Genomic DNA, 8,621 nt, shown 5'->3' with positions numbered 1-8,621 from the left:
TGGTATTTGGACCTTATTTTGTGTCTCCTGTTATACATTGGACCCAGTTTACAACAATGTCCAGATGGGAAAAATATAATTCACGGGCTGCAGTGCCCTTTTTGATAATTGCATGATGGAGATAGGCAAAAGAACGGATGTTATTTAGCCCTTAGCAGACTGTAACTTCTGCAAAAGCTACTGCCATCAAGCTTTTCTTTAGTGCAGACCTGGTAAAGCAAAGAACTTTTTTTTTTAATAGCAAGTTGCTGACCCTTGTTTCTGAACCATGTAATATGGATATTGTAGTTTGTGATGTTACTAACAGTTGCCACTGCTGTTTGTGTGGCAACATAGCTGAGGTTTCTTTTGGTTTTGTTTCCCGCAGTTTCATGAGCCATTTAATGTGGTAACCAATTCAATATTTCTAGGAAGCCCACAGCCCGGCTGTCAGACTTGGGAAAGGGGCTACAAAAGCCAGATATACTACATAAGGTTGTATATCACATAAAGTGTGAATGCAGTGTCATATGTACAGACTCTGCCAGATGCTGACTTGTTTTCACTGTTCACTACACATTTGGTCTGAACAAGACAGTCTCATTACTTTATGTTTACAAGCCTCTGCTTTGTAGGAGAGTGAAGCAAGGACATAAAAAAAAATAGTACCTTACTTTGATTTGGACATACTGAAGATTGCTTTAAAGAGAAACTCATTCTATGTGTGTAAAAATGCAGATTGAATATGGTTTTACTTTGTACCCACCCCAGTTTTAATATTGCCTTTATATTTTAAAACACAAAAGAGATGTAGAGTTGTAGGCCTTATGTAAAATTCATCGCAAATCTTCAAAATAGGTTTGATATGGCCAGTGACAAATGATGTCCCATAAAGCGCTGCATGACTATTTTTAACATAGCTCTCATACATAATTTCTCCTGCATTGATTGCCCAGCAATATGAACATGGTGAAATACAAGGCATTATAAATGACAGGCTTTCATATCTCCACTTAATCTTTGCTGGACCCATGCTCACTTGACTCCATATGAGAAGCAAATAAAAACAAGTGAGGCTGACAACTGGAACTGTCACAGCAGCTTAGCTCTAGCCATCTATCTGTATTAATATCTGTTGCATATATGTGGTGACTGGCTGCTAATGGGAAACATCCCAAACATTTTACCTGCCTCACCTTCTCCACCTTTCCTTTCCCTTTACTGGGCAGTAATCTCCCTTTCGGCTGAGTCCCTACAGGCCCAGCCCTCCCCACATCAATACCACCAGTCATTGTGGACTCTACCCCTCACGGTTAGCATTCCCTTGATGCTTTCTTTCAGTCTCTCTCTCTCTTTCCTTGTTTCCTTCCTCTTCCTTCCTTCCTTCCTTCCTTCCTTTTCCTTCCTTTTCCTTCCTTCCTTCTCCTTCCTTCCTTCCTTCCTTTTCCTTCCTTTTCCTTCCTTTTCCTTCCTTCCTTCTCCTTCCTTCCTTCCTTCCTTTTCCTTCCTTTTCCTTCCTTCCTTCTCCTTCCTTCCTTCCTTCCTTCCTTCTTCCTTCCTTCCTTCCTTCTTCCTTCTCCTTCCTTCCTTCCTTCCTTTTCCTTCCTTCCTTCCTTTTCCTTCCTTCCTTCCTTCCTTCCTTCCTTCCTTCTCCTTCCTTCCTTCCTTCTCCATTTCTTCATCACTTTTATAAAAGTACAACTTTCTCTTACCTCCTACCTAAGTTGTTTACTCCCAAATCCTTCTCATTTTTCATCCACTACCTCCACTTTTGTCCTTCACAGTAAGATAGATGATAAAAGGCCTGAGCATCAGAACGCTTTGGCTTTCATTCCCAGTTTTGCCCACTCACTTTCTGCATGATACTGAAAACGTCGCAGGATTGTCTGGGATCCGTATAAGAGCTAGGATCCAACTCCCCCAGGCAAGGAACACCTGTATTAAAGGCAGGCACATGAGAATCTGTTCACAGGCACTGTGCTGTACGTCCAAGCACAGGCTGAGGCTCTGCATAGTAAGGTGCCGGGCCATTGCTGGCCCCATCAGGTAGGAATGGGGACCGGGAATGGATCAAAGTAGAAGGGAGAGGAGCGAGAATTGCAGTAATTCTCTCAGAAAAGCGTGAGGTACCCTGCCCAGGTTCAAGCGACATGTGCACAAGGTGGCTTTGCTGCAACTCTGACTGTGCGAGGGCTGGAGTTTGTTGTCCTTTGTGCCTTTGCCAGTCATTTTGCCAGCGTCTGCTTACCCTTCTGGAAAAAGGACTAGTACCATAGCAGGAGATGCTGTGAGCCTCAGGGAAATAAGACACTTCTGAGATCCAGGTGGGAAGTGTACAAGCTTCGGTGTCAGACTTGTTTTCACTTCATACTTTGCATCTGTGTTTTTACCCAGAATCACTGTTCCCGCCCTCCTGCTTGCGAGCGCTCAGAGGCACCTCTTCAACCTTGCTGTTATGTGCATCGCAAGGGCAAATTATAAAATATAAACGCATTCAGCACAATCCCACAGCCCCTCACCCTCCCCCAAAGGACTCGGGGGATCCAGGCACCCTCCCTGCTGTGTAAACGTGGGCTGGGAGCAAGGACGGGCAGGGTCCGTCACTTGGAGCCACCGCTGCCCGAGGCACGGCTCCACGGCACGCCCAGAGGGGGCGGCCTGCTGGGGAGCACAAATTCCGGCGGTTCGGGCACGGGGGGCAGCCGGGGACGGAGAACGAGCGGCAGAGCCCGGGCCCCGGGGCCGCCCTGGCTCCAAAGTCCCCGCCACCCTCGCAGCCGCCTCCTCCGAGCCCGGCTCCGGGTAAGTCCCGCCCCGAGCGGGGCCGGGCCGCGGCCGAGGCGCTGCCGGCGGAGGGCCCTGCCCGCGGCGGGGTGAGCGAGCGCGGCCGGGCCCGCGGCGTGGCTGCGGCCCCCCGGTGGCTGCCCCTAATGCCCCGGGCAGCGCCGGGCCGGGACCCTCGGCCGGAGCTGCGGGGCGAGGGCGGCTCCGGTGGTGAGGGGCGGCCGGGTCGGGGCGCTGAGGAGGGAGCTGGAGGAGGAGGAGGAGGGGAGGAGGAGGAGAAGGAGGAGGAAGAGGAGGGCGCCCGCGTGAGGCGGAGAGAAACGGGAAGCGGGAGGGCTGGGGTCTGGGTAGGGGAGCGTCCCCACTCTCCTGGGCAGCCGCTGGGTGGTGTTTTGCCAAGAGTAGCCCGCCGGCTGGGGCTGGCTGCGCAGCGTGGTGTAGCGGCGCTGCTATTATTAGCGCTGGTATTTCGTGTTGGTACGCCCAAAGTTATGTGCTGGAGCTCCGTCCCCTCCGGTACTCCTCTCCTGTCAGTCCCTAAGGGTGGATCCGTGAGGGAACAAGTGCCTCAGTCCAAACCTTGGACCTTCCAAGCCTGCCCTCGGCAGCGTCTCCATCTGGAAGCGCCCGCAGACCTCTGTGAGATGCTTCCACAGTTGCTTAAACTCGACAAGGCTTAACAGCAAAGCTCCAGGCTTGCTTGCAAGCCGCTTTGGGTTCCAGACACCATGTGTTTTCTTCCTGGGGTATCCTGCCCTTTAGGAAGCTCAGTCGTGGCTGAAGGGCCGCTTTCTCCTCACCTTGCAGCAGTTTGGGCTCACGGAGCGAGGGATGACCAGGCTGCCACCCAGCAGTGCACCCAGCGGTGCCCTGGGCACGGGGCAGCCTCCGTGCAGCAGGTCCTGGACTGTGTGAACTTGGACCTGAGCTGAAGCACGTAGGTCATATGGGTGAGGAACTGGGATGAACACTTTCTGGCCAAACAACTACATCAATATACATGGCCTCCAGGAATCTTGCAGGCACAATTCTTTGGGTTTTAGGCCCGTTTGTTGCTGAGGATGTTGTTTTCTCTGTGCTGGTGGCTTGTGATAGCTCTTGGATGAAACAAGTTTTTTAGCCAGAGGTTCCTTTCTTTTGGAAAATTGTGTTTTGCCTGTCTAGAATTCTCCTGTGGTTTATAGTGGATGCGTTATTCGACGTTCTCTGCCATAATATGTTCTGTAGTGTTTAAAGGTTGTTGCCTTCTTTCTGCTGGGGGCTGTGTTTCAGTGATGGGCGAAGTGATGCTTGTAATAGGTAGTTTTGTATCATTTTGTCAGGTACTGTGGGATTGTCATATGAAGGACTATGTGCGTGTCATTTACTATTACGAATGCCTCTCGTGTTTTGGAATTTAACAGACATAATATTTACCCTTGTGTCACCATCATCGCATTCGTTTCTGTAGCCATAATCAAAGGTGGCAACAATGGCATTCAGATGCTTAATTGCATTTCATATAGGTGAACAGTGTTAACTTATTAAATTAACGCGTGATGGAGCAGGAACAAGTGTCACTGCCTGTGGTTAGGAAGCCATCAGCTTGCTCCTCACATATCACAATCAGTATATAGTGAACCATATGGCATCAGAGAGTGTTTATTAAAGAGTCGTTTCTCTGAACATTCTGTGTATTTTATTTCTTATTTCACTTTATGTAGATCTCAAATATTTTTTCCATCTCAAAAATTAAAACATTGAACAACATTAATTTTTCAGTAAGCTGAAACCAAGGTTTCTTAAGGTTTCGTGGGAGCAGAGAAAGGCAGTCTTTTGCTTGCATCCGACACGCCACCTGTGTGGGAGGATTGGAAATCCTTCTAGGATGTGGAACCTAAGTTTCAAGTCCCTGGTTTCTGGTTTAGAGCAGAGTTTTGAACTGTTGAACTGTTTTTCTGGGGAATATCCAAGTCATTGCATTATCAGCTGTGTTTTGGAGGGAGAGGGAGTATCCTACCCCCCTGGTTATAAAAAGAAATTTCATCTTTATCTCAACTGATCAAGGAGGTTTTCTTGTAGGATTCAGCTTTGACATCTCGTTGCTTTATGGTCACAAATTAAAAAAACGTACCCAGAACCAAATGAAAGGAAGTTAACTCCTTCATCACTGCTGTTTGCATACCATCTGGCATTTTCAGATGGATCTGGAAATGTTGCACTAGTCTTACTGCTAGAACTCTTGAGGGCTGTAAACTTTATTGCAAGACTTGGTTCTTTGTTATTCGCTTTAGACTGGGTAGCAAAGATTTTTTACAACTTGGCTAATTAATAGTTTCCAGGATAGAGATACTGAGTTTGTATCTTCTTGCAAAAATACTTAGTCATTCTGTAATACAAAAAGCCAGAGCAGTTGCTGGCTTCTGTGTCCAGCTCCTGTTAAGATTGAAGATTTAGCAATACTTGGTGAGAAAGCAAAAGGCTATGCAGGGGATCTGACAGTCGTGTCAGCATCTGTGTGTTGGCTGTGCCCGCTGTTCCGCTATTGTACCCAGCCAAGGGAGAGAACTTTGTACCAGCAGTTGTACAAGCAAGAGGTCGTTGGCTTTGACCACTGACAAAGCATGCAGACTCTGTAAAGACAGTCTTGGAGTTAAAAGATATTCTCGGAGATATACCTGTCAGCTTCAAGCTTTTAGTTGGCTCACGTTTTCTCATGAGAGCAGCTGTGGAAAGCTGTGTGGCTTCCATCTCATAACAACTGCAGCAGAGCAGTCACAATGGGAACTATGAAGCCTTTTCTCAGGGTATTTTCTTTTTGGTAGTTCTTCAGCTTGGTTGCAAGTCTGGGGATCCAGTTGTTTGCAGCAGCAGGAAAATGAATATGGTTCCATGCATGTAAGCCTGTAGAACCACAGAACGGTAGGGGTTGGAAGGGGCTTCTGGGGATCATCTGCTCCAACCCCTCTGCTCAAGCAGGGACACCCAGAGCACGTTGCCCAGGATTGTGTCCAGGTGGGTTTTGAGTATCTCCGGGCAAGGAGACTCCACAGCCTCTCTGGGCAACCTGTGCCAGTGCTCGGTCACCCTCGACCCATCCACCACAATAAAAGAAAGTGTTCTTCTGGAATCCCTGCTTGTCCCAGTTGCTGCAGTTGCCATTTCGAATGAGGCACTAAACCTTTTCTCCATGCTATTTATCTCCATGTGTTTCTTCACAGCCCTCAGTGGATCGAGCTGGCCTTGGGTTTCATTCATCTGAATCTTCTAGTTAGGAATGGTTCCAGTTCTTGGTGTAGTCTTGACCAAGAGGCAGTAATGAACAGCACCCTTCCATTGCCTAGATTTCTGTGGTGAGAAGGACGGTGTTGGGTCTTTGGTATCTCACATCTCCCTCCCTTTTCTCTTTATTTCTGCGTGTAAAGATCTAGGGAGTGATTTGCTGTGGCTTTTGGTGAAGGCACTTTGCAAGTGAGTGACAATGCTCATCCAACATGCTTATTGAAATATTCAAGCTTGTGTGAAAAATGTTTAGTATCTGTGACCTTAAAACCAATTAAGTCAATGAGAATAATGGCAAAGGTAGTTAGGCATATGCTTAAGTTTCAAATTTGAAATTTAGAGGGAATGAAGACGTATTCCTAAAAAGCACAGGCTGCTGTCCTGTTTGGTGTTCTCATTGTAAGAAAGGGTGTGTGCTTGTAGCCCAGCGCCCACGAGGGGCAAATACGATTCACCTAGGGTAAAGAACACAAGTGCACGTAGCAGCATGCAGGACTCGCCCGGCCTTGCATGGACTATTGTACAGTGTAAAGTCTCCTCAGGCCTGATTTTTGGCCTAAAAACACTGTGTGTGCATGTAAAATATAATTAATGGAATGTTGGACCCTAGGGGAGAATTTTTCGATGACCTTTTATCAGGAGTAGTTTTGGAAGCTGCCCAAAATGTAAAATCCCCTGAAGTTCTTGTAGAGGAGCTGCTGATGAAAAAACATTTATGGGGATGTTGGTCTCGTATCTCTGAGGAAAAGAAACTTCAATGTGACTTTGCTCAGAGAAGCCTTGATTTTGCGACCCTTATCTGCGCAGAAATAAGGCGAAACGAAAGTCTGACTCTGTTGCATTAGCAGCAGCTGAACTTTAACCAATTTGAGAAAAAAGCACTCAAAGTATTAAATACTAAGACAGTAGTGCACACATGGCCCCGTGCAGGTCACAGGGGCTTCCTCTGGTCCCAAAGGTCTCCTATGAGAGCCACAGGAGAGGCTGCCCTCTGTCCTGGTGCAGCTGTTGAACTGTAAGGCAGAAGCCTGCTTTGTGCGTGTCTGCTCAGAGCCGAGGGGAGTGAGAGCGGAGTACGCAGGGAGAGTTTTCGCTTACCCTTCCAGGTGAGCGTTTAAAAGCTTTGCTTCTCACTTTTTGTATATTCCCCCGAGAAATCTCTAGGTTTTGGATCTGTTGGCCAATTTTTACCCAGTCAAGAGATTACAGATACCTGAAATGGTGAGGTTCTTATTTTCTCCTTGACAATATAGCCACACAAAGATGAGAAACTGATGTAAGGGAAAATCTACAACATATGCTCCTATGGGGTTAGATGAGAGTGCTTGCAGGAGAGAGATGCTGTAAGTGTTCCCCTCCACTCTGAGAGCTTTAGAGAAGGCGTGGAAAATCCCCCATGTGGCACAGGTCCTTAGGACACGAAGCCTTCCTCAGTGTTATGTGCAAGGAAATACTCGTATGCCACCCTGATGCAGTTTAACTGGGAACTAGGAGGAAAGCCAGCACTCTACATCCTTTTCCCTTTAGTACACTTCTGCACTAAACAAGCGGCTGTGAAAAACTTTCACAATGCTTGTTTATACTGTGAAAAACTGTCATGATACTTATGATACTTGTTTTTTGTTTAATTTACAGAGTGTGAAGCTAGTGAAAAAAGATAACACCGCCTCTGAATAGGTAAAGGTTATTTGCCTTGGCTCTATTTTCTGAGTTAGCATGAAGTTCAGCAAATCATGTTAGTCTTGTAGTTCCAGTTTGGGAGAGGAAAAAGATCAATGTCCCTTCTGATCATTGAGCTGGGGAAGGATGTTTAGGACTTTAATGGAAGTAATCTGCTCATCTTCAGAGAAGCCCATCTGCCATTTCTGCAGAAGAGACAAGAGTTTACCCAGAAACATGCATTTTTTCATTGTCCTTTGACCCCATTCCCAAATTCTGTTTCTGAGGCCAAATAACCCAGAGGAGACACTCTCTGGCATCTCACATAACACAGAGACAACTGTGTCATGAGAATGCCTGTTTAGGAGGATGGCATCACAGGCCGTCAGCCACCTTTGGCGCCGGAGGAGTGTCTGCACTTGCTGACACTGTGCATGAGCAAAAACGTCGTGCTTCTTGAAAGCAGCGTATGAGAGGGCTGGTTTTCAGGCATGCTTGTCCTGTAATTAAAGCTTCTATGTACATTTTTGAAGGTAAAGTCAATGTGGAACCTGTCGGTCAGAGAAGTAATAAAAATTGCTTGTCTGATGGGTATAGGGGAGAAAAGTCCCCGCAGAACTGAGTTCCTTTCACCCCACAAAGCTCTGCAGAGCTGGCAGAACCATGTGAGAAGAGAGAAGGAAGTTCTGTTTTTAACTTCATCCTGAAACAGCCTGCATGTGTTCTCGTACCCTGTGCCTCTCCTCTTGCATCGTCTTGCTAACATTTTCCCTCATTGCAAAATGATCAAATATGGGGGATGCTGAGATAACACAGAATAGATGAGCTAATGGGCCATAGATGTGTCCTATATTTCTGATACGGGGCTTCTCCATGCTTTGCAGTGGTCACTCACAGTAGAATTGAATGCTCAAAGCATTTCCTCCAGCTGTGACTAC

At 47.0% G+C, this 8,621-nt stretch overlaps 1 protein-coding gene across 4 annotated transcripts in view; it reads left to right on the top strand.

Moving 5' to 3' along the window:
* Positions 1 to 2,779: 2,779 nt before the first annotated feature.
* Positions 2,780 to 8,621, top strand: part of PTER (phosphotriesterase related) — a 23,482-nt gene continuing 17,640 nt past the window's right edge. Inside the window, exons 1-2 of one of the 4 annotated variants that reach the window (XM_035545454.2) lie at positions 2,780 to 2,852; positions 7,660 to 7,701. The gene's annotated coding sequence lies outside the window, so the exon portion shown is untranslated. Of the gene's footprint in view, positions 2,974 to 7,659; positions 7,702 to 8,621 lie in introns of all 4 variants that reach the window. The other 3 variants (XM_035545456.2, XM_035545455.2, XM_035545459.2) reach the window with 3 other exon arrangements.

This window comes from Cygnus atratus, chromosome 2, assembly GCF_013377495.2.
Source record: "Cygnus atratus isolate AKBS03 ecotype Queensland, Australia chromosome 2, CAtr_DNAZoo_HiC_assembly, whole genome shotgun sequence".
Taxonomy (NCBI): Eukaryota; Metazoa; Chordata; class Aves; order Anseriformes; family Anatidae; genus Cygnus; species Cygnus atratus.
Note: the sequence above shows the minus strand (reverse complement) of the source record. Positions and strands in the feature narration are given on the sequence as shown.